Source organism: Mobula birostris, chromosome 6 (assembly GCF_030028105.1).
Source record: "Mobula birostris isolate sMobBir1 chromosome 6, sMobBir1.hap1, whole genome shotgun sequence".
In the NCBI taxonomy this organism is placed as follows: domain Eukaryota; kingdom Metazoa; phylum Chordata; class Chondrichthyes; order Myliobatiformes; family Myliobatidae; genus Mobula; species Mobula birostris.
In genome coordinates, this window is record NC_092375.1 from 47,667,642 (window position 1) to 47,694,276 (window position 26,635).

The 26,635-nt window shown below is 42.0% G+C and overlaps 1 long non-coding RNA gene across 1 annotated transcript in view; it reads left to right on the plus strand.

Annotated features, from left to right (window-relative positions):
• Positions 1-11,595: 11,595 nt before the first annotated feature.
• Positions 11,596-26,635, plus strand: part of LOC140199779 (uncharacterized) — a 47,227-nt gene continuing 32,187 nt past the window's right edge. The window contains exon 1 of the long non-coding RNA XR_011886488.1: positions 11,596-11,629. This is a non-coding gene — a long non-coding RNA (uncharacterized lncRNA). The remainder of the gene's footprint in view (positions 11,630-26,635) is intronic.

Consider the following 26,635-nt stretch of genomic DNA (forward strand, 5'->3'; position numbering starts at 1 on the left):
GTAACAATGCTGGTGCTCAGAAAAGAAGGATGCCATCCTCTCAACAGTACTTGGGCATAGGTGTATCAATGCTTCCCCATAAAACATCCTCCAATGTGATAATGAATGAAGAGAAACCTAAATCACCATGGTGATAGTTCCCATGCCAATGTCTCTTCATTACTGATCATTTCAATGTCAAATTCTGCGTAAAGCAGGAAAGCTAGCACCATAGAAAACAATGTGCCTAACAGCATGTACAACCAATCAAAATGATACAAAACCATTGAATAATTGACTCTCAGATTCCCTTTGTAACCCTTCCAGAATCACCTTTGCATGGCCCTTCAAGTGCAATAGCAGTGCTGGAGATGATAGGTTCCTCCGAGTGCACAGGGCCGTAGGTGGTCAAGAAGAGTGACCACCACAAGCCTGCCTTCAGGCTGTACTGTCTCACAATCAGTGGCAGCAGTCCAAGTTTGCTGACAAAGGACGATGACTAGGGGACAGTTAGAGTGGAAGAAACTGTCCTCCTGAGAGCCACTGATCATTTAATATTTCATAGAGCCACTGTGTAATATTCAGGTGGAGATCTAATTGCTGGAGCACTGTGTGTCCTCAGTAAAATGGACTTGTCACATGGGAATGGATAAATTCACTGTATGGATGAGCAGATTCCAAGGGCTGTGTGACCTCTTCCTGGCTCCATTCCTTATATTTTAAATCTTTGATTAAATTTTCCTAACCCTAATACATTAATCACCAAAACCTGCGAGCATTTTACTTAAATAATGATGGAAATGTGCAACTTGAATTAAAGTTTTGGTATAAGGAATTAGTGCTGGCAGAAGATGTTGACATAGCTCAGTAGATAGAAACATAATGATGTTCTAACGAAGACAACACAGACGTGTGATATCTGTGTTATTTCCTTACTGTGTACTACATATATTAACAAGTGTTACATGTAAGACATCCACCTCTACAAAGACCAGCCATTATCCTAGAGCGATGTGAGAAGTGTTAGAGTGCATCATGATAACTATTCCTTGAGATTACGAGATGATTTTAGGCAACATTAACAGCATTACGGAGGCCAGTTTCTGATCGTAGTGATTTAATGCAAACCTAGCTGAGGTGGAAGAACGGCAAATAGAATTTTAACACAGACGTGAGCTAAGTGTTGCATTTAGGGAATTTAAACCAGGATGGTTCTTACATAGTAAATAGCAGGATCCTGGGAAGCTTTGTTGAACTGAGAGACAGGGGTAGAAGGACATAGTCCTCTGAGAGTGGCATCACAGGCTAACAGGATGATGAAGAAGGCATATGGCATGCTTACCTTCACTGACAATGGCACTGAGTACAAGATTTGGACATTGTGTTACAGTTGTACTAAGCATTGGCTAGGTCACATCTGGGTTATTATGTGCAGTCTTTGTCACCACCCTACAGGAAGACTGAGGTTAAGGCAAAGAGGATGCAGAAAAGAAGGAGAGGTTGGATATGCTGGACTGTTTTCCCTGGCATAAAGGAAGCTGAGGAGTGATTTACAGAGATTTATGAAAACCTGAGGGGCACAGATAGGATAGATAGTCATAGTCTGTTTTTTCTTCCAGGATATACTGTAGGAGGACTTAGGAAAAAAGAAAGATTTAAAAGGGATCTGAAGGGCAAGATTGTCACACAAAGGATGGTGTGTGTATGGAATGGGCAACCAGAGGAAGTGATAGAGACAAGTTTACAATGTTTAAAAGCCATTTGGACAGGTACGCAGATAAGAACAGTTTAGAATGATACCTAAGCTTCAGATGAGCTAAAAACAGGCAACTGAGACTAGTTTAAATATCCGTTTTGGTCTGCGTGGATAAGTTGGGCTGAAGGGCCTGTTTTTCTGCTGTAGAACTCTATGTTTCATTCTCAAAAAAAACAGACAGCATATAAGACCTTAAAATGAAAAGTGGAGTTTTGTCTGCATAGGTTGATACAATAATACCCTGGATCCAGTAATATCCCAAACATACAATAGATTTAGTACCAGGAATCAGCCTTGTGAGATTGATTGTGAAGCACTACAGTGCTAAATTTTTGAGCTTTGTACAGATATTAACGCTGAACATGTGTGCATAACGCAGACCAATTTCTATCCCAACGGTGCTTTAAAAGACTCTGCTGCTCCAATTATATTAAGACTCACTGAAGTAAAATAGTGAGTGCCAAACGCAGATAAAGATAAAGGCCCATCTGCATTGTGATGTTTGTTGAGTCACACTGCTTTCTGGCATGTTCAGTCTCATGTAGGCTTCCTCTTCACTGGGTCTCCAACTGTACTGAAGGCAAATATTTGACACTTCTCTTTAGTAATGAGCATGTCACCTTCTGCTCATGTCTTTGCACTTTCTGTTTTTCTGCTGCTTGTAGCCTTTCTGTAACTGGGAATTAAATTCCAGATGATCTATTCATAAGTAATCTTCATCCTTTGGTTTGGAGTTTTGTGGTAGGCTAGAATGCTCAAATAGGATTTTGATTATGATGATCTAGTGACCATAAGACATAAGAGCAGAATTAGGCTTTTCGGCCCATTGAGTCTTCTCTGCCATTCAATCATGGTTGATTTATTATCCCTCTCAACCCTATTCTCCTGCCTTCTCCCCATAACCTTTGACATCCTTACTAATCAAGAACCTATCAGCCTCCGCTTTAAATATACCCAATGACCTGGCCTCCACAGCTATCTGTGGCAATGAATTCCACAGATTCCATAGATTCACCACAATCTGGCTAAAGAAATTCCTCCTCAGCTTATTTCTAGTTCCTTGGCCACTTTCTTTTGCTCTAGGCCAAATGAGGTAATGATATTTTTTTTATCAAACTACAAGTACCTAGAAAATCTCACAATGTTGTCTACTGTGAGTTGTGATCAGCATTTCATCTGACGTTACCATATCTGGCAAGCTCTCCTTTAAGTTTCCAAGGGCCAACAATGAACTGAATAACATTACCTTCAGAGTACCCAAAAAGCACAATATAGCTGATGCCAAATGAGGTTAGTTCTATAAACAAAACGTAAGTAACATGTATCTACACCAAGATACTAGTGCAAGGGGAACAAATGACATTTTGACTTGATTGAAGCAGGTTGTAGTTTCCCTTTGAAGCAATGCAGCAATCTCAAGGAAGGGCAGTTAAAAACCGGTGAGCCTTGTGTTATCAATTTAGAAGTGGGTCACATGGTTGGCACAACATTGTGGGCCGAAAAGCCTGTAATGTGCTGTAGATTTCTACGTTCTAACAAAGCTACACTGAAGCCAAATGGGAGATGCTTTCTGAAGGTCCAGGAACCAAAGATCAAGAGGAAGTAAAGTCACTAAAAACTGATCTTGCCAACAATGACTACGGCTGGTAGTGATGGGGAAAAATAGTAAACCTGCATCTGTAGAGAGGGAAGCAAAGTTATCTCGAGGTCAATGACATATCGTCAAAACCAGAAGCATCATGTGAAGAGCTTGTGAGCAGTTACAGAATCAGTGAGAGGCAGAATATGGGTCAAGCGCAAAGAGAAAAATCTATGATTGGCTGGTGGGGAGAAATCAACCAGAAAATGAAGATCACTCAGGAGGTGATGATGAGAAACAACATTTGTTTCAAGAAGATAGACAAATGACTACAACAAAACATAGAAAGAAGTGAGGAAAGTAGGATGAGTTTGGAAAATCTGCATATGAAAGGTAGTTGTAATAGACTAGGAACAAGGCGGAAGGGAAGTGGGTATGACCCCAAGGATACAGACCATTCATCCAGCAGTGTAGGTCCATACACTTAACACCAACTCTTCTGCTCCCAGAGATTCTTCTGTTATTCTTTATTACCAGCACATTGTTCAAGATAAATTGAGAGCTGCTATCTTGTCATAATGATCTAATGTTGTAATAAGTAAGTTTCAAGCCACCTTCTTAATCATCAAACTGTTATAACTGTTTCTCTTCAGGGAAAATTGGTATTTTCTGGGGAAAAAGACGAAAGTGGGTTGAAAAGATTTCCCCTTCACAAATTTCAGTGAATTCCCCTGTGATGGAATGGCCCCATAAATCCCTGGAAACACCAACAGTCAAGAAACTTTGTTGAGAAAAAGAAAAGATTGTAGCTCTAATACTGCGCCTGGGAAATTTATGCAAATGGTAGAGCAGAGTTCTTGCAGAAGATTACGGAGGTTAAATTACCTTTTATTTTCTCATCATTAAATGCAACAAGAGCAATTTTCAGAACAGTTTTAATGCTATGAATTTGCAAATTAGTGAAAGGTTGTGGCCAGCGAGGTGAACTCCCAGTGGTAATAATTTCCTGTCGTTGTTCCGATGGTTTGTGTCAGGCCTTCCCTTCTTTCAACTGCGGTGATTCAACTGAAACCATGATAAGAAATTGAAACCATCCTCTACCGTAAGATGAAGTGATTCATCACTGGGCTGAAAGTTTACCATCATGCCCCCACCACCCTCTTCCCAAAGTATATTCCCCTCAATTTAGATAAGTTGCATATATTTAACAGAATCATTTTGAACTAATTAACCTGAAAATCTAATCAAATCTATTTTCTGAAAAGTTTCAACTGTCTCTTTATTCATTTTTAACTCTTTAAGGGGGAAGTGTCACTGTCCTTATATTTCCCTCTACTCCTTGTGCACCTTCAGTTTTTGTAATTCTGCTTATCCCAAATCAACAGTTGAGTTAAGCAGAATGTAGATGTTGAATAGCTAAGACAAAAAAAAAGAATTCAGCAAGTCAGACAGCATCTGTGCAGTGAGAAACAAAGTTAACATTTTGTGTTTCCAGCCAGCATTTTCCCTTATTATTTTGGTCCAAATCACAATGTAGATAGGACAGATTTGTGTCATTTACAGTCCATTGATAAATAATGAAACAGCATAACTAGGGAGTGTACTATCAACCCCGTTGCCTGTGTCACCACATTTTGAGATCTTAGGTGGTTTTCATTCAAACATCATGGTTCCCTGGCTTTAATACTCCTGGCTCAGATTAAAAGTCATTAATTGAGCGAGTAAGAGCAAGGGCTAACAAAACTGTGTAATGTTTTTATGGTTGAGCCCACAACCAAAAGGGTTTTTAGTGCACTATGCTAGGGCCACGTAAGAGATATTAACCTACTTTCTGCAAAAATGTGTAATATTTTCACAGTATTTTTCCAATGACTTTTGTAAATCGGTGATTTACTTTGTTTCTCATGAAGCAGACTGCCAAACTGTGCACCCTGTGGAGGAACACCAAATTGCTGACGGCAACTTAAGGAATGCATAGAGGGGAGATCCTGAACATGCTGTTAGCTTCATGTCAAAACATAGAAAATGGAAGCTTGGGCAACTCACATGGCCCTTCAATCCCACTCTGCCATCCTACAAATTTGTGCATGCTCAGATCATTGGCCACAACATTATTCACATAGCCCTCGATTCTAAAAATCCATCCAACTCAGCCTTTGTATATATTTAATAATTCAGCATTACTGCTTTCTGGGTAGAGAATTTTAAAGATTCATTACTTTCTAAGAGAGGAAATTCCTCATTATGTCTATATTAAATGAGTTATAATTTCAATGTAATAGCTCTGAACATTAACTGTTTCACTGTCATTATACTAATAAAATTCAGGCATATATGAACTGTAATTGAATAACTTTTCAACAATGCAGACTGAAAGCACCCAAGTCAGATATACAAACTTGACTAAGAATAAGGAGCTTTTCAGATTTTTTCAGATTTTAAAGAATAAAATCTGAGGTTAGATTTTTGTCAGTATTCTATGCAAATGAATTCCTTTAGAGATGGTTCAAGTAAAATCAGGTCTGTACATATTTTGTGCCATTACTGGTTTAGGCAACTTTGAAAGTCAACTCAACCTATACTGTTATTTGTTCTTGTAGTTGATTTTTTTCCTGACTTAATTTTAGCTTTATTTTATTTGGTGCTCGATCTTAAGGACCTTTTCAGATTAATTCTGCTTGACATGCAAAGCTGAACTTTTTCTACCTCACAGGTGCCGTCATTGCAGGTCAAAGATTATAATTTTTCCCAAACATAATGCTATAACTTAATTTTAATTTTCTTTGGATAATAATAGATCATAATAAGTAAATGATAAATGATATATTTCATGACATTAATATTAGAAGCAGTACCAGTTTATGGACCAAAACCTCATCAATCATTCAACTATGATTTTATCATTGTTTGTTTGATGGAGTCTTTTAATATGCTATTAGCAATGATCTGTTTATTGAATAACTTGTATCTTATGAGTTATTGAAACAATACATTTTAGGATAGCAAGAGATAAGAAAGAACCTTGGAGGAGAGTGATAAATTGGAGCAGGGCAAATCAGGAGAGTAATAGGCAGGAACTTGGGAGAGTTAAATGGGAACATCTATTCTTCGGCAATTCAATATCTGACTTGTGGAGAGTGTTTAAGGATGTAATATACAGAGTACAAGACAGCTATATTCCAGTAAGAAGGAAGGACAAGGATGGCAAGGTAAGGAAATCTTGAAATTTGAGAGAAGTGGTAAATTTAGTCACACAAAAAGGAAACGTGCAGTGTGTGAGGTTTAGGAAGCTAAGATCAAACAGAGCTCATGAGGATCATAAAGAAATCGGAAAAGAACTCAAGAAGGGAATTATGAAAGTCGGGGGGGGGGGTCCAATGAAAAGTCCTTGAAAAGCAGGATTAAAGAGAATCCCAAGGCATTCTATGCATACGTCACAAGCAAGAAAATAACTAGGGAGCAGAAATGACCACTCAAGGATAAAGGAGGGAATGTGCTTGAAGACGGAGGATGTGCGTGAGGTTCTAAATGAGTACTTTGCATTGGTATTTACCATGGAGCAGGACGTGAAAGATAGGGAGATCAGTGTACAAAATTATGAGACGTAGAGACAGAATAAATGCAAGCAGGCTTGTACCTCTGAGGTTTGGTGAGACTCAGACTAAAGGTCATAGTTTTAGGGAGAAAGGTGAAATGCTAAAGGGGAACACAAGGGGAAACTTTTTTCACTCAGTGTACGAGAGTAGAATGAGCTGCCAGCGGAAGTGGGTTTGATTTTAACATTTAAGAGAAATTTGGATAGGTACATGGATGGGAGGGGTATGGAGGCTACGATCCAGGTACAGGTTGATGGGACTCTGCAGATTAATCATTTGGCAAGGGGTAGATGAGCCAAAGGGCACGTTTCTGTGCTGTAGTGTTCCATGACTCTATGAGCCAATTTGCTAGGGCTTTTCAAAATAAAGAAGATAGTATTACTTCTCTTAAAGAATACTGAGGTGGGTAAGTCCCCAGGGACTTACGAGATGTCCTCCAGGTTATTGAGAAAGGCAAGGGATGAGGTTACCGTAGCCTTGATCAATATCTTCATGCCTTCTCTGGACGAGGCAAGATCTTGGAATACTGGGGAGTTCCATTAGTCAGGAAGTGAATTAGGGATAATCCTCGAAACTATAGACTGGTGATTTAGGATTATTATGGATAGGATTATTGAGAATTCAGTAAACTATAGCCTATTTAGGGACAGTCACCATGATTTTGTGTGGGGCAAATCATGTCTTACTAACTTTATTGAGATTTCTGAGCATGTGACAAACTGATGAAGGTAGAGCTGTGGATGTTGTCTACGTGGGTTTTAATTAACCAGGTCCCTCATAGGAGACTTATCCAAAATATTAAGACGGATCAACAATGAATTGGCCATTTGGATTCAGATTTGACATAGCCATGGAAGACAGAAAGTAATAGTCAATGGGACTTGTCTGGACTGGAGGTCTGTGACTAGTGGTGTTCTACAGAGATCTGTAGCGGGAACTCTGCTGTTGGGTGATATAAATAAATGGCCTGGATAAAAATATAGGTGGGTGAGTTAGTAAGTTTTCAGGAGATATGAAGATTAGTGGCTTTGGGGATAGTGAAGAAGACTAGCAAAAGTGTGATATAGATGAGTTGCAGATATGGGCAGAGAAATAGTAGGATTTTAACCCTGCCAAATGTGAAGAATTACACTTTTGGGTGATCAAATGTAAAGGGGAAAGACCCTTAAAAATGTTAACGTGCAGCAGAGGCATCTCTGAATGTGGCTACACAGTTTGATAATGTGGTTAAAGAAGGCATATGGCATGCTCGCCTTTGTTAGTCAGGAAATTGAGTTCAAGAGTAAGGAAGTTAAATTTCAAGTTTATGAAACTCTAGTTAGGCTACATCTGGATTATTGCATTCATGTCTGGTTATACTTTTATAGGAAGGATGTCGAGGCTTTGGAGAGGGTGCAAAAGAGGTTTACCAGGATACCTGGATAAGAGGACATTTGCTATGAGGCTAAACAAACTCTCTCTATTTTCTCTGGAGTGGCAGAGGCTGTAGGAAGATCTGAAAGAAGTTTATAAGATTATGAGAAGCATAGATAGAGTGGATAGACAGTACTTTTCTCCCAGGATTAAAATGTCTAGTACCAGAAGCATGCATTTAAGATGGGAGGGGGTAAATTCAAAGGAGATGTCCAGGGCATTTTTTCTAATATAAAGTGGTGGTTGCCTGGAATGGTGGAAGAGCCAAATATACTAGAGGCATTCAAGGGGCTCTTAGATAGGCACATAAATGTGCAGAAAATGGAAGCATATGGACATTGTGTAGGCAGAAGGAATTGGTTTAGCCTGAATTGCGGACTGTTTACTCTTTTCCATGGATGCTGCCCGGCCTGCTAAGTTCCTCCAGCATTTTGAGTGAGTTAGTTTAGTTGAGTACTTGATTACTAGCTTCATTAGTTTGGCACAATATTGTGCGTCAGAGGGCCTGATCCTGAGCTGTTCTGTTCTATGTACTTTTGAGAAGCAATTTACGTTCAAATAAAAAAGGTGACCTGGTAGAGGTATACAAGATGACAAGAGGCAATAGATCAAGCGTATAGCCAGAGGCTGTTTCCCAGGGCAGAAATGGCTACTACAAGGGGGCATAATTTGAAGGTTTAGAGGAAAGTGTAGGGGGATGTCAGTGTGGTAAGTTCCCTACACATCGAGTGGGGGTTGTGTGGAATACCCTCCTAGGGGTGTTGATAGAAGCAGCTACATTAGGGGCATTAAGAATCTCTTAGAAAGATACATGGATGATAGACAAATGGAGGACTATGTAGGAGGGAAGGGTTAGATTGATCTTAGAGCAGGTTAAAAGCCATGCAATTGTGCAACAAGGTAATATGCATTAAAAATCACTAAAGAATTTTATTCCAAGAAATTCCCTATAAAATCTTTAAAGGCATTTTGCAAAAATATGTTATATTACAAAGATAAAGAGAGAAGTAGAAATCCAGATGCAAGAGATTGTGCAGATGCTGGAAATCTGGAGCAACACACACAAAATGCTGGAGGAACTCAGCAGGTCAGGCAGCATCTATGGAGGGGAGAAAACAGTCGACTCTTCAGGTTGAGACCCTTAATCGGGACTGGAAAGAAAGAGGGCAGAAGCCAAAATAAAAGGGTGGGGGTAGAAGCAAAGGTAAGGAGTATGAATTGGTGGGTGAGAGGTTTCGGCGTCCAGTTTGTCCAACTTCCCAGAATATATTTCCGTTGAGATTTTCTGAATTGCAACTGGTCCAGTTCTCTTACAGAATAAAGACTAAATTTCCTTTAATGCTGAAGGCTCAAAATTAATTTCATTCAAAGGGTCAGGTGCATGTCTTCTGCAGGCATAGGTAGAGTGTGATGAAATTCTCTTTCAGAGCACCCAAGTTGCTTCAAAAGGTTTCCTCTTAAAAATCCTATGACCAGAAATCCAAGAAGGAATCATGCTGAAAGAGAATGGTCCCATATTCAACAGGCACAAGCCAAAAGAAAACTAAGATATCTGACCAAAGGGATGGCACTCGTGGCAGGATGCTTCCAAGGAGATTCTATACTCAATAAATGCTCACATTTTTGTGAGCCCTATACTACACTACAACTTTACGCCCCTGACGGATTTGAGTGCAAAAATTACATTTATCAAAACACGGAAGTCTCCACATTCTGGTTGATCTATTCTTGACATTGTCAATGCAGCACAGAGTTCTGAGAGTGGCATTTTTCAGGGAGCCAATGATCCTGAGGCAAGTTTTCTGACAATGAGTGTGGTCATGATTTTGACCTTCAGATTAGTGCAAGCACTTGCATTTGCATGGTTCTTGAGGTCTGACTAGCAAAAGCAGGCTGAACGAAACTGAGACCAGATCTTCCTGGTACTGATTAATATCAGGCTTTCAGATTTACAGCGAGGACTTTCCTAGCTGAAATTCCAGTGCAAAGTGGCACACCATTTGGTTTCTGCTGTCATCTCTGTCTGCACGGCAGCTCCACAAGGGACAGTCCCTGCTGAGAGGGGGGTTTCATGGATAGTGTTAGAGGGAGTAGTGTGTGATACTGATGTGAATGGGCAGCAACATCTGCTCCTTTTTAACGGAAGAATCTGATAAGTGGCATTTCCTCCTGAACGGTACAGAAATTCTTGTGTGCGAGCGCCTCTGGCCAGAAGAAAAAAGCACAGGACACACGGATCTGATGAACTTTCAATTAGACTGTGAGGATTATATTGAAAAGTTCTTTTTCTTTCTATTTCACCAGCTTTATTGTGGATTATTTTTGGAAACATGAGTGCCATGGCACTATTGTGAGACATTCCTCGCTGGATTGAAAAGAGAACCACAAGACTAACACAGGTTAGAAGTGAGAGTATGTGGTTTTGGAGAATTTGACTCACGCTTTCATTATTTTTTCATAACCCTTATTTCCTATAGTACAAACCACCAGGGAGACTGAAGCTCTGATTTAAACAATGTCTCGGCCTCAAAATGGAGCATTTGGTTGTGGCAATCCTTGCAAAAGGTTGTTAAAATCCCAAATCCAACAGTTTGTTGAGCAAACTTGCATGTGTTCTGTGTTGAAAGTTCTGCTTTCTTTCTGAATTTATTTTAAACTTAACTTTTATTTAGCTCACTTTTGTGCTTTGTGTTTCTTTATATTAAAAAAAAGCAGAACTGATTGTAATTCTGTTCTTCCTGTCATTTAGCACGGGTTGCAAGTGGGTATGTCAGGAGTACAAAGTGTGTGGTCTTCAGCTCTGACTAATGCAGTTTATGTTCTGTGACTGGAAATAGTCTTGGAGCCTAGCAAAACTGACTGAGTGTTAAGGAATGCCGAGCTTCCCTTCCTCTCTGCACACCCCCCTCCCACTTCTCTTTCTTCACTCCTGCACACTCTCTCTCTCTCTCACACAGGAGTTATTACATACAGAGGAAGATGCTGCTAAGTTTGCTTTTGTAGGAATAGTCTGGAAATGTGATGAGGTTTCTTTTTGTGCGTTTTAGACTGCCTTTCCCCGGGAAATATGTTAATCCATAGTGAGGCTGAGAGAAAAAAGAAAGAGGCTGAGTGGGGCCCAGTTTCTTCATCAGAAATGACAGCTGGTGCTGTCACAGCTCACATGATAGAGTGCCATGGAAACAAGTTGTTTAGCTGAAGCAAGCTTGCAAGGGAAGTCAGCTGATTTTTCAGCATTAGTCAGGTGATCATATGATGTTGACTAATCGTATGCAGGACTTAAACTGAAGACACTGGAACTTGGAGGTAGGTGTGAAGAAATGACCAATGAATCATTTCTTTTAATTTAAGTTGGTTTGCTGTTCACTTATATAACTGTGCTTCTCTTATACGTTCACCTGGTATTATTTGAAGTGTCTTTTACGAGAAACAGTTTCACATATCTGTTAATCAGTCTGAAAGCTGTTGTGCCTTTGCAGATTTTGTGCCTGCAAACTAATGATCTATATTGTAGACTTAGTGAAAGCACTTGTGTAGGTGGTGAGACTTGTGTCAATGGTCGAATCATTTTATTAAAAATGTATTTGGGGTGAATTTAATGCTGAATGCTTCCTATGTAGAAGTGTTAGATATGATTGCAATAGTGTTCACCAGCAGGAAAATGTTGGATTAAGTTCAAAACAGTGCTTCTGCTTTAGGAGAAGAATAAGATTATCCTGAATTCTATTCATAGGGGTGCTTCCAAGTCGTGTTTTAAAATTGCAAAGGAGGCCATATATTTAAATTACATTGTTCATGACTACAGATTATTCCAGAACACGTTATTGCTAATTACATAATCATTGTGGATTTCTATAGCCTATTTGAGCACAGCAAGGTGCCATAAACAACAAGATCATGACCAGTTAATGCAGTTTTTCTACTAAAAGCAAAATATCGCATGGGATAACAGGGAAAACTCATCTGTATCCAACATCTTGATTTTTAAATCCAATCGAAGAAGATTATTAGTTCCAACAATACCGTTTCCAATCAACATGCATTGAAGTGTGTCCTAGCTTTCGTGTACAGATACATAGAGTAGAGCTTGAACCTATCACCTCTGGTCATGAGCCAATGGTGATACCTGCCTACTCTACTTATCAATACTATTGCTGTGTGTTGGTCAATCAACAATGGGATCCTGGAATCCACTGGGTCCCTAATACGCAAACAACATGTAAACAACATGTCCTCTACTGTAAAGATGAAGCCACACTCAGGTTGGAGGAACAACACCTTATATTCCGTCTGGGTAGCCTCCAACCTGATGGCATGAATATCGACTTCTCTAACTTCTGCTAATGCCCCACCTCCCCCTCGTACCCCATCCGTTTTTTTATTTTTATTCACACATTCTTTCTCTCTCTCTCCTTTTTCTCCCTCTGTCCCTCTGACTATACCCCTTGCCCATCCTCTGGTTCCCCCCCCCTTGTCTTTCTCCCTGGACCTCCTGTCCCATGATCGTCTCATATCCCCTTTGCCAATCACCTGTCCAGCTCGTGGCTCCATCCCTCCCCCTCCTGTCTTCTCCTATCATTTTGGATCTCCCCCTCCCCCTCCCATTTTCAAATCTCTTACTAACCCTTCCTTCAGTTAGTCCTGACGAAGGGTCTCGGCCTGAAACGTCGACTGTACCTCTTCCTAAAGATGCTGCCTGGCCTGCTGCGTTCACCAGCAACTTTGATGTGTGTTGCTTGGGTCCCTAATACTGTTGTTTGTCAAAGCTGATATTAGGAAATAATGTAATGGTGCAAATCATCCCATGTCTCTGCTTGAAGACATGTCCATGGCTGGATAGTTCCCAAAGCTCTGCAAAATTCCTAGCTCTCAGCTGCTGAACTTTGCGCCAAGCTAACCTAGCACAGGTACTGAGCAAGGCACACAAAATGCTGTAGGAACTCAGCAGTTCAGGCAGCGCGTGCAGCGTGGACATTTCAGGTTGAAATCTTTCATCTGAAATGTTGACCGTTTATTCCCTCCATAGATGAGTTCCTCCATCACTTTGAGTGTGTTGCTCAAGATTTCCAGCATCTTCAGAATCTCTTGTGTTTCTGCCGCAAGAAATCAATAAGAGTGTTTGGCTGCTGGGAGAAAAGCAAGCATTTTATTTGATATAATTAAGATCTTTAGAAGTTTTAAGGAAGTAACTTTTTAAAATAGCTGTAATGTGTTCACATTAAGACTTTGACAGGTGCTGAGTGATTTTAACCATGGAAGTCCCGGCACCACTTTTGTCATTGCAGCTTGCACTGAGAGCCACCCAGGCTCTCCTGGGCTTTGCCGATATTCCGGCCTGAAGCTAGGCGAGGACTGAATAGGGTCAGCAACAAAAATCGTTAGGCATGCTGACAACAGGGAATCACCATACAATCCTCCTTTAAGAATGGCCATTTGGACGAAGGTCACCACTTGTGTGACTGTATAGCATGGGAGTGGACAGGAATCCTCCTCCTAGCACGGTCAGCTGATGTAGTGTTGGATGTGCAGCATTAGAATAATGGCACAGTGGAGCAGCTGATAGGGTGCATGGGTTCAGTCCTGACTTTCAGAGCCTCCGTGTGGAGTCTGCAGGTTCTCGCTGTGGCAGCGTGAGTTTTCCCTGGCTCTTTAGTTTCCTCCCACATCTCAAGGTAAATTGGTTTATTACTGTGAAAAGCTTGTCTTGGTTATCATTCATACAGATCGGTACACAGTGCACTGAGGTAGTAACAGTAATAGAGCGCAGAATAAAGCACAACAGTTACAGAGAAAGTGCAATGCAGGTGCAGGGTCACAATGAAGTAGATTGTGAGTCTAGAGTATATCTTTCCATACCAGGGAATGATTCAATTGTTTTAAACCAATGGGGTAGAAGCTGTCCTTGAGCCTTGAGGTACAAGCGTTAGGCTTCTCTGCCTGATGGGAGGTGGGGTGGGGGGGAGAGGAGAGAATATCTCCAAGTGGGTATGGTCTTTGAGTATTTTGGCTGCTTTACTGAGGCAGCAAGAAGTGTAGAGAGTCCAGGGATGGGAGGCTGCTGAACTATGTCCACAACTCTCTGCAGTTTCTTGTGGTCACGGGCAGAGCAGTTGCCCCATCAAGCTGCAATGCATCCACATAGGATGCTTTCTGTGGTGCACCAATAAAAATCAGTGCGGCTCAACGGGGTATGCCATATTTCTTCAGCTTCCTGACGAAGTAGATGCACTTGGTGAACTTTCTTGGGCGTGGCATCAATGTGATCGAACAGGACAGGCTACTGGCAATATTCACTCCTTGGAAACTCCCAGCCCTCTTGATCTCAGCACCATTGACGTAAACAGGAGCATATGTGTCACCCTGTTTTCACCTCAATGGCCAGCTTCTTTGTTTTCCTGTTATTGAGAGAAAGGATGTTGTTATGACACCATGTCACTAAGCCTGCTATCTCCTTTCAAACCCTCCAACTCATCGTTATTTAGCGTACCACCGAAAACTGTGATGTCATCTGTAAACCTGTAGGTGGAGTTAAAGCAGAATTTGGCCACACAGCTGTGAGTGTACAGGGTCTGAGGGCACCAGTGTTGGGGATAATCATAATGGAGCTGTTGCTGCCTATCCTTCCCGACCGCCAAGGATCCAGATGCAAAGGGAAGTGTTCAGTCCCAGATTTAAGAGTTTGGAGATGAGTTTGCTTGGAGTCATGGTAGTGAAAGTGGAGATGTAGTCAATAAGCAACCTTCTAACGTAGGTGTCTTTTCCGCCCAGATGTGCCGGAGAGAAGTGAAGGGTCAGGGAGATAGTGGGTGCCATGGACCTCTTTGGTGGGTGGGTGAGTTGCAGTGGGTCAAGGTCGTCTGGAAGTCTGGAGCTAACGTATGTTATGACCAACCTTTCAAAGCACTTCATTGCGGTGGATATTGGAGCCTCTGTGTGATAGACATTAGAGCATATTACCTTGTTTTTCTTAGGTACTGGCATGATAGTAGTTTTCTTCAAACAGAAATCTGGGAATCTCAGACTGAAGCAAGGAGAGGTTAAACATGTCTGAAGGATGTAGAGATGCAGCTAGGTACGTGATCTGGGCCAGATGCTTTCCGCAGGTTCACTCCCTGGAAGACTGATTTTTATGTTTGCATTGGTGACCTGGCTCTAGGACGACATCCCATGCACCGTGCACCATCAATCTTCGGGCCATTGCCACTCAGATTTGTGCTCATACTATTTTGTGACGGGACGTACTGTGATAATTATATGTGTTCTGTGCCGTGTGTGACTGTATGTACTATGTTTTGCACCTTAGCCGTGGAGGATTGCTGTTTTCTTTGGCTGTATGCATGTGTACGGTTGAATGACAATTACACTTGAACTTGGACTGTGGGTTCAGGTGTATTGGAGGCTGTGCAAGAGGATGGTGGCACTCTACAGCCCTTCTGCTCAAAACAGGCACAGAATGCAAAAAGTCCATTGGGATGGGAAGCACTGCTGTCATCAGTGTTGCCTGAATTTGCTTTACAGCCTGTTATAACATGCAAGCCCTGCCGTGTCTGACGGTTGGTCTGGGCCTCGATTTTTGCACTGGCATTTTCTCTTGTCACCCCGGCAGCTTTACAAAGGCTGTATCTCAATTTATTGAAACGGGCAGGGTCACTTGATCGGAACACCACAGTCCTAGACGTCAGTAGGAAGTGGATCTTCCAGTTCATCCAAGATAACTGGTTTCGGAACACCTTGGATTGGTCTCTTTGGTGCACAGTCCTCAACACAATTGCGGATAAAGTCTGTGGTGATTACATATTGTACCCATCTGGGCTGCTGAGTCTTGTACCAGTCTGCCGACTCGAAGCATTTGTGTAGAAACTCACCTGTTTCCTCAGACCAGCACGGTATGACTTTCTGTATTGTACCGTTTGACGACGAACGGCTTAGTTGTTTAATTGTCCCTGGTGTGTAGGTGAGTGACAGAACCTGGTGGCAACTGTTGGGAGTGCAAAGGGAATTAGACTAAGAGTTTACTGCAAGTGGTTGATTGATGTCAGTAGTGGATTCAGTGGCTTAGGGGCCTATCACCATGGCATATTTCTCTTTGGTGCGGAACACCTTAGGAGCTGGGATTTAGTTAAGAGGTTTACTGAACGTGTTTCTCTAATTCATAAAACAATGCTGACTAACTGCTTAAGGAAAAAGTACCTTGCTTTTTATACTTTCTGATTTGCTTCTGATCAGATTGGAGGTGATGCCATTTCTTGGTTGTGAACCACAGTCAGTGATCTGTTGATCTGCAACTGTCTCATACAAATTAAAGGAGTTAAGAAGCTTAGACCAGCAACAAATCAGAAAAATTCTCTGTGTTGCTGCACTAAGAAAAGTTGAAAACAGCAAAGCGGACTAGGTGTCTGCTGATGGATCAGTTGTACAGGTAATATTTCAGCTGCATATGTTAATGTCAGTGAGATTACATGAAGAAAAACTGTGGACGTCAGAGACAGGAGGGGAGCACAGTGAACTGTAAATGTTAGCACAGGGTCATTTTTAATGAAGTTACTCCAGGTAATTGAGCATCATAATAGTGCCTCCTAGGGGGGTACACGAAGTACAGCAGGAAGAGATTTGGGATGAAAGGACATTTGCAGTGGGACAACTTGTAAAACCCCATGTCCCCACAGGTTATCCAACCAAAGTAGCACAGTTGCTACGAAATAAAAATAGTTCTGCATGTGAGTGATAAACGCACGGGGGACTCAAACTAAATGCTGCAAGATCATAAGACATCCAGTAGCTGACTGAAACTATTGGTCTACAGCCAAACTAACCGAACCAGAGTGAGAAAAGAATACAAGCCGGAAGGTCCTCTGTAGATATACAGAATTGTTGTCTCTGATGGAAACTTTAAAACTGGTTTCTTGCTCAACCTGTTGTCCACAGAACATAAGAGTTAATTTGCTAGTGTTTTTCACTGCTCTTCTGAAGTAAACGGCAGGACTCTTTGAAGCATTGATGCTCAGAGGGATCTTGGAGTGCAAGCCCATAACCCCCTGGAGATGGCAATACAGGTGGATCAAGTGGTAAAAATGGCATAAAGCATCTCGGCCTGAAAAGTTGACTGTTCATTCGTTTCCATAGATGCTGTCTGACCTGCCGAGTTCCTCCAGCATTTTGTGTGTGTTGCTCTGGATTTCCTGCATCTGCAGACTTTCTTGTATTTATAAAGCATGGTTGCCGTCATTGGTCTGGGCATTGAGTATAAGACAGAGGCACAAGAGATTAGAGGTTCTGAAATCTAGAGCATGAAACAAACCAGTGTAGAGAATGCCTTAACCTGAAATGTGACGGTTTCTCTCTCCCTTGACTATGCTGTTCAGTAGTTTTCTTTTTTTGCATTGAACATAATGGTTTGAAAGTCATGTTGTAGCTGTATAAAACATTTTGGTTAGGCCAAAGCTGCAGCGTCGTGGGGAAGAGGGGAGAGGTGGCCCTCGGGACTCTCATTACATGATTGTGATCTTGTGTGTGCTTACTGTGTCTAACTGTTGGAAATGTATCTTTGCATCTTGACCCCATACTGTCCCATTTGGCTGTATTCATATATCGTTAAATGACAATTAAAACTTGAAATGAATTAATTGTGCTAAGTTTGAGTCACCACACTATCAGAAGGATGTGAAAGGTTTCAGAAGAACTTTTCTGGATTGGAATGTAAAGGCAAAAAGAAGAGGCTGAACGGACTTAGGAATGTTTTCTCAAGAGCATCAAATGCTGAGGGAAAACCTGATCGAAGTACATACGTTATGAGGAGCATAGATACGATAGTTAATCAGAGTATTTTTTCCAATCTGGAACCATCTCCTTTAAACTTTCCCTCTCTTGGCTTGAACCAATGCCCTCAAGTGTCGACAACATTTTTTACGCTCAGAAGTAGTGGAAGCGGGGACAGTGTTGAAGTTTAAGAGGTACTTAGACACAGAAGCAGGCAGGGATTAGAGGTATATAGACCAAGTACCAACAGATGGGATTAGTTTACTTTGGTGTCATGATTGGCAGAAAATCTGCTCCCATATTCTATGTTCTGTGTTAAAGGGCACCTGCCCCAGGAGATGAGAGGCAGCTTAGAGCTTTGCTGTGCCTCTCCATTGGGCTTCCAAGTATCATACTCAAATCTGAATCTCACCACCACATCCTGAGCTCAAACAACCATCCCCAGCTGACAGTGGAGCCACCACACTTGTAGCCAATCACAATCCCCGTCGCCAACTTCTTAGACAAAGCTTTGAGGTCCCACCTTTACCCAACCTCCTTAACTAATGCTACATATATCCTTTCCTGGTCTTCAGCTAACCCCAGAATCACCTGAGCCACAATCTGTTCCCTTCCTGTATTCTGCAAAGGAAAAGCAAGTTGTGGAGATGTTTCTAAGCACATTAAACACACAAAGCCTGTTCTGTTGCTCATGTCAACCTTTGTCACATGCACAATAGAATTTTGCAGCAGGTAATGTTGGCTGCAAGTTATGATCTAAAAATTACAAATTCTGAAAGGAAAATAATATTTGACTAATTTAGCAAATGTGAATTGCAGAATAGATACGTGGTATATCTGAATTTGCAAAAGGCCTTTAAAATGGTCCCTCACAAGAGGCTAGCCAGCAACATGACAATGCATGGAGTTGGGGGTACCCCACTGACATCAGACAGAATACAAAGTTGTTGGCAATTCAAAGCCATGTAGGATCGTGAGCAGGAAGGAGGATTCAGGATATTGACAAGAGGATTGAGAGAACCATAACGATGGCAGATGATGTGATGTGGAAGTAAGACTGAAGTTATCTGCTTTGGGTGAGAGATTACAAATTACCAGCAGATACCATAGCATAACAAAGTGCAAGCACGAAGCCTGCTTAACCCTTTGTTCCTCATCTCCTTAGGAAGCTCCACCAGGAATGTTGAGTTCAGCTGGCAGGGCCTCGTCAAGATTTCAAACATGATCCCCCATCTGAGCACGGTTTAGAGATTCAAGCTTTTTTTGCATTGTACAGCTTGCATCAATTTGAGCTTCCCACTTCTTTAGCACCAAGAGAACGAATGTCTTCCAAGTTCTGCTAGCAGATAGTGATTAAACCTGCATATATTATCCTCCCCCTCCCCCGCTCCCACACACTGCCTGTGGCAGGTGGTAATTTGTCAATTTTGGAAAACATTATGTGGAGTTTGATGGATAAATTCAGGGTTGCAGTTACTTCAGCTTTAAGGTAACGCACAGTAAAGTTTCTGTGCAAGATGTTGGAATTGAACTCCTCAGAATATATTAAAATGAGTTATTAATTATTCTAATGATGTAGGAAAAATTCAATTTATAAAGACCTATTTAGGACAGTAAAGTTCTGCGAGGAGACTTAATGTAATGCTGCCGATGGTGTTACTTGATCTGTACAGAAATGCATTCTTAATCTGATGAACTTTAGCCACCAGGCAGCCCACATACAGATATGAGGTTCATTTTTTATGAGGCCTCTTTCAGCTTGCCAAATTTCTGTTAAGTTCTGAAGAGGCATTTTTTGGGCGATGCCCAAAAATCTTGGTTCACCCTTGCAGTCTTGCTGCTGCAAGGGTGAACCAAAGTGGTGCCTGTGCAAGCACTAATGCACTTGCATCAAATCACACCAGGTGCCATCTGATCTCTGTCAGAAGCGGGTTGTAATGTCAATCGGCATTCTGTACTGATTTGAGTACAATTATGGAATCTGATACTCCTGCCAATGACATCACTTAACTTTGCATAGCAGTACATATGATGTGGGGTAGGGGGAAGCTCCTTTCCTCCTGATTATCCCGAGCCTCCAGCACAGTTAAAGGCAGTGTCAGATACATGCAGGCTGGTGGCTGGTTGATTTCTTCTAAGCGTTTCTAGAATTCACCACTCTGGTTCTTTGAAGCAGTTGACAGTGGGTGATAATGATAACCTTGCCCTCACAAGGAGAAAGCCTTGCAGTAGCTCAGTCAATGAGGAGGAGACGATGGAGGAAAAGCAAGAGAGGAAGAGGAAAGGCAAACCAGAGCTTCTGCCTTGCAGAACTGACCACAAAGAATCAAACTAAATGTGTGACTCAGTTCCCCAAACGCCAGCCATCTCGTACCTTGTTCATGCAGTGAAACTGACCAACACAGCACTTTCTTGGCCACCGTGCACAATATAAAAGCTGCTGTAACATTGACAAGATTTCCAGTGCAGGGAAAAGTCAGCTGCTCCCCCTAGGGTTTTGTGTGCCTGTCCTCCTCCATGCCGGGGGAAGTTGCTGATGCTCAGGCATGAGGTGCAGCAGTGTGCAAAGCAATCTAACTGGTCCGAGCGGGGATGGTCACAGTGACACTGTGTGCCAGAGGCCTGACGATTTTTCTTCCTGAGAAAAGTCAACATCTTCAACCACCATGTCATTACTGCAGTCAACGACAGTCTATTTGGGACAAATTGCTCTGACATCTCAGATTCACCTGAAACTTGCTGGAAGCAATACCAGCATGCTGAGCTTGGCTTGTAAAGCTGCAAGAGGACCTTGCTCGTCAGCAGGCTGGGCACTCACGACAGCACGCAACCCTTGGATGGCAGCCAATTGCCACAGTGACATTAGCCATGAGGTGTCACAAGGTGTTCAGATCCATGGTTGTGCCACCAATATTACCAAGCTCTCGTGGGACGGGTAAGCAAGCTCGGAGCTCTCCGCGAGGCCGTATTGCCACTTGGTATGGGTTCCTTTAACGAGGTTTCAGATGTGTTGCTACCAGCAAAGACTGGCAATAACACTGATGTGTTCAGATTCACCAGAACCACAAGGGAGTCCTCTGCTGTCTCTGCTTGTGCAAGAGCGAGGGGGATGCATTAGTGTTTTTGTGTTTGGGTTTCATGGTTGCTCTTGGTTGAGTAGTTAACAGTATGAACGGCTGTTGGTGTAAAGGTTAAAGCAGTAGGTAATGGTAAAGAGACATAAGACAATTAGTTATTGACTGATAGATGAGCTGCCTGAAGCAGGAAGCACTGCCAGTGAAGGCACTTGATCTTAACTACTCAGATAAGGATGTTGAACTTTCTGCAGCTGCACATCCAAGTCGCCAAGCTCTCCGCCTGATATGACTTAACTTCTTTCTGCTCTAATGCCTCTTTAATATCTGTCTAAAGTGCCTCCTTGCCCCTGAGAATACAGGATTCTCTGCGACTTCCTACCTCCACTACCACAATCTTCAACACAGCCTCAATAACAGGCTACATGCTCTCCCATGTTAATCCATTCTTCACTGTTTCCTGGGCCACATCCTCCATCTGCTTTTGGTTATAAGCTACCTTCCCTTTAAGAGGTGCAGGCTGACTTTAGGCAATGCAAGCAGGCTTTCAGTGGATGCACACAGCAGTCATGATGAGTAGAAAAAACACAAAGTTGGAGTGCTGACTGATTTGTGATCAACAGACATGGGCTAATCACACATTTCAACCTCTGGACCTATTTTTGGGGGGTACCCAATTTAGCCCTTGATATTTTTATGCAGAGCTCAAGCTAATTCTGGCTTTTCGAATCATTTGTGCTCTTGTAGTGAACGTAGTGACTGTACAGCAACAATAGTCTGGTGAACAAAATACAAGGTTGGCTAGTCAGTGTCTCAGACATCCAGGGTGGATTAGTATGTAAAATGCCGGGATGGTTCTTAAAGGACCATAGAGAGCAAGAAATACTTGTAAAGGAATCAGGTATTTTACCAACTGGTGCTTAAACAGTCACTGAACTGATTTCTAGATCACTGAGCGTGTCCAATTTTGAGCCTCGGGAGGAGTAATTGGTCTGCCAGTACGCCTCTTGGGATATATTGGATTACTCGGTAGAGGATAGAGTGATAACCTGGACTGAAAAACCTGGTGTGCTTAGGCACAAAAGTTAATTGGCCTTATTCCTGGGTAGTCAATAGACCTGCAGTCTTTTGCCGCTGATTGCTGTGTGTGGAAAAGACTCCCTGATACAAATATCACCAGAGCAGTTGAATTGCCATAAGCATTGACTAAAGGCAGTGAGCTAGGTTCCCTTAGCCCAACACTCTTTAGTTATTTAGCTAAAGGCTTGTGTTGGTACTTTTAGGAATTCCACTCTTTTAAATCTTCTCTTCCCGTGATAATGTTTAACCTGCCAGGCTGGTTTGTGGAATGTATTTGGTAATTTTTAATGAGACCCTGAAGCGTGTGTGTGTGAGCACATGGTTGATTGAACCTGAAAGTATTCCCTTACATGTCATGACCTAATCAGGATTCATTCACTCCCCCTGTTAGCCAATTATTTAATCCATGTAATCTATACTCAATTAAGGGCTTTGACAGACTGTTTTACATTTTCTTGGTCAGGAGCTCGCGGTGCGCACTAGAGGTTGGGTTGCAGGGTGATTTTGTAGGACACCAATGACTCATCTGACTGTAGGCCCGCTGCTGAAAACTTAGTCCCAGGAACAAAGGGAAATATGGCACCGGGGCCAGACTCGAGGTTCTGACCTCAAGATGGACAGGTAAAAGGAGCTGACTGAATCCTGGGATTGGGATGATGGTGCCATACAGGGATTGGGATGATAGTGCCATACAGGGATGGCAGATGTAGGTCAGGGCTGATTGCAGTGTCCTGGGCTCGTCATGAGATCAGAGGTAGAGATCAAAGAGCTGAGGCTCAAGGGTACAGCTTGGAGGAAGGTGTTGAGAGGTAAAATCTGTGGGTGGAATAGTGGAATCTTCATGGGGGATTCTGAAGGAGGAGGTACCAATTGAACTCTCCCGAATTTGGGGTTCAGACTGAAATAGCACTATGAAAATGTGATGAACAAGGAATGTTCCATCAATAGCTAATAACCACCAGGTCAGTCTGGGTTCCGGAAGCGATGTTACATGGAGATTGATGTCATGTGAGCAATACTCCAATGTGAAAGTCATGTCAGATGAGCAAAAGTGAACCACAAAGGGAAGTGCCCAGTCACATTTCTGGAGTATTTGATTCAAGCTCTTTTCCATTCTAGAAGAGATCTGCTTTCAAAACACTGAGCTGAAATAATAAATAAAAAATAAAGTGCTTTGACTTAGGATTTTGAGATCCTTTTATTGATCCAAATAGTCTTGACATGTGGAATAAAAAGTAGCTGGGATAAATTTAGGTACAATAACACACTGTAAGTTTATTCATCTCTAAAATTAAAGTGTTAAAAGAACAATACAAATTTTGAAGAGGACCTTAAGAGTTTAAGGAGAGTCATAGTTTATGATACTCTATTTAATGTACTGTGCATTCTCCTACTGTATTAAATGCTGTGAGAATGAATGTACAATTATCTCTATTCAGACCTGCTTTCCTTTTCAGTTCCAGTGGTGTCAAGAGAGACAGTCCAAATCTTCCTCCAAATGTAATCTAATGAGACAGTCATTATTATTATCCAATCAGATTTTTTGAGTTTTTTTCAACACTCTTATTTCATAGCATCAGCTCAAACTTATGGTGGTGGTATCTGGGTAGATGGACACTTGGACTACCTGATGTTATTTTCTATAGAGCAAAAGACATGAATATGGTTTTCTGACTGAGACATTTCAGATGGAAAGACACTTGGAACAATCAGTAATGTAACCAGCTGGCAGATTGAGCTGAGCTTCCATCCAAATGAACACTCCACCATACAGAAATCATTATCCCTTTGGCATTAATGAAATATGACTCCTACTAATCGCACTGTTGGGCCAAAAAGACTGCTGCTAATGTTACAGTGATTGTCCACAATACTGCCTGCTCTGTTACTTTCATGGAGATGCTAACTGTACTTTAAATATCCACGGAAATAGCAGAGGAAGGAATTGGGTAAGAAACACATTTGTGATGCCATAGCCAGTTCATCATTGTACCAAGCAAAGCTATCTGAGGAGAATCTCTGTGCTCCTACTCTTAAATCCACTGCTTAACAGAATTGACCTGGATCTGTAATTAATTCATTGTACTTCCCAGAACACAGAATAGTACAGGCGTTTTGGCCCACAATGTTGTGCCAATGTTTTAATCTACTCTAAAATCAATCTAATCCTTCCTTTCCACATAGCCCTCCATTTTTTTAATCATCCATGTGCCTATCTAAGAGTCTGTTAAATGTCACTAATGTATCTGCATCTGCTACCACCCCCCGTATTGCATTTCAACTCTGATAGCCACCTCCATACTTCCCTCCACTCATCTTAAAATTATACCCCCCCCCCGGGCATATTAGCTATTTCTGTCTGGAAAAACTCTCTGACTATCCACTATCTCTGCCTCTTATCATCTTGTACACCTCCATCAAGTCACTTCTCATCCTCCTTCGCTCCAAAGAGAAAAGCCCCAGCTTGTTCAACCTATTCTCATAAGACATGCTCTCTAATCCAGATAGCATCCTGGTAAATCTCCTCAGCACCCTCTCTAAAGCTTCCACATCCTTCCTATAATAAGGGGACCAGAACTGAACATAATATTCCAAGTGTGATCTAACCAGAGTTTTATAGTGCCACAACATTACCTCACGGCTCTTGAACTCAATCCCTTGACAGATGAAGGCCAAAACACCATAAGCCTTTTTAACAATCAACTTGCATAGCAACTTTGAGCGATCTATGGGCGTGAACCCTTAACATCCCTCTGTTTCGTAACACTGCTAAGAATCCTGCCGTTAACCCTGTATTCTGTTTTGACGTTTGACTGTCCAAAGTGTATCACTTTACACTTCTCCAGGTTGAACTCCATCTGCCACTTCTCAGCACAGCTCTCAATCCTATCAATGTCCCGTTGTAACCTTCTTAGGATAGGAAATAACAAGCAGGATAGACGAAGGAGATTTGGTGGATGTTGTGTACTTGGATTTTCAGAAGGCCTTTGACAAGGTGCTACACATGAGGCTACTTAGCAAGATAAGAGCCCATGGTATTACAGGAAAGATACTAGCATGGATAGCCATTGGCTGATTGGCAGGAGACAAAGAGTGAAAATAAAGGGATCCTTTTCTGATTGGCTGCCAGTGACTAGTCGTGTTACACAGGGGTCTGTATTGGGACCGCTTCTATTTATGTTATTTGTCAACAATTTGGGTGACGGAATTGGCCAAGCTTGTGGCCAGGTTTGCAAATGATATGAAGATAGGTAGAGGGCTAGGTAGTGTTGAGCAAGTCAGAAGGCTGCAGAAGGACTTAGACTGGGGGTTCCCAACCTTTTTTATGCCATGGACCCCTACCATTAACCGAGAAGTCCATGCACCATAGGTTAGGAAATCTTAACTCAGACAGATTAGGAGAATGGGTGAAGAAATGGAAGATGGAATAGTGTTGGGAAGTGTACGGTCTTGCACTTTGGTAGAAGGAATAAAAGCATAGACGGTTTTCTAAGCATGGAGAAAATTGAAGTGCCAAAGGGACTTGGGAGTCCTCATGCAGGATTCCCTAAAGGCTAACTTGCAGGTTGAGTCGGTGGTGAAGAAGGCCATTTTGAGAGGACTAGAATATAAAAAAACTAGGATGCAATGCTGAGGCTTTATAAGGCACTGGCGAGGCCTCATGGAGTATTGTGAGCAATATCTAAGAAAGGGTGTGATGACATTGGAGAAGGTTCAAAGGAGATTCACAAAAATTATTCCGAAAATGAAAGGCTTATCATATGAGGAGTGCTTGATGGCTTTGGGCCTGTACTTGTTGGAATTCAGAAAAATGAGTTGGGGGTATGATCTCATTGAAGCCTATTGAATGTTGAAAGGCCTAGATACAGTGGATGTGGAGAGGATGTTTCCTATAGTGGGGGAGTGTAGGACCATAGAGCACAACCTCAGAATAGAGGGACATCCATTTAGAACAGATGAGGAGAAATGTCTTTAACCAGAAGTTGGGGAATCTGTGGAATTCATTGCCACAGTCATTCATTGGGTGCATTTAAGGTGGAGATTGATAGGTTCTTGATTGGTCAGGGCATGAAAGGTTATGCGGAGAAGGCAAAAGAAAAGGATCAGGCATGATCAAATGGCGGAGCAAAGTCAATGGACTGAATGGCATAATTCTGCTCCTATGTCTTATGGTCTTAAACTGTTCATAACATCACCAATCTTTGTGTCATCCGCAAGCTTATTAACCCACCCCTCCAGTTCCTGATACAACTCATTCATAAAAATCACAAAGAGCAGGGGTCCCACAACAGATGCCTGTGGAACACCACTGGTTACTGACCTCCAAACAGAATACCATCACCCTTTGCCTCCGTGGACAAGCCAACTCTGAATTCATCCACCCAAGTTTCCCTGGATCCCA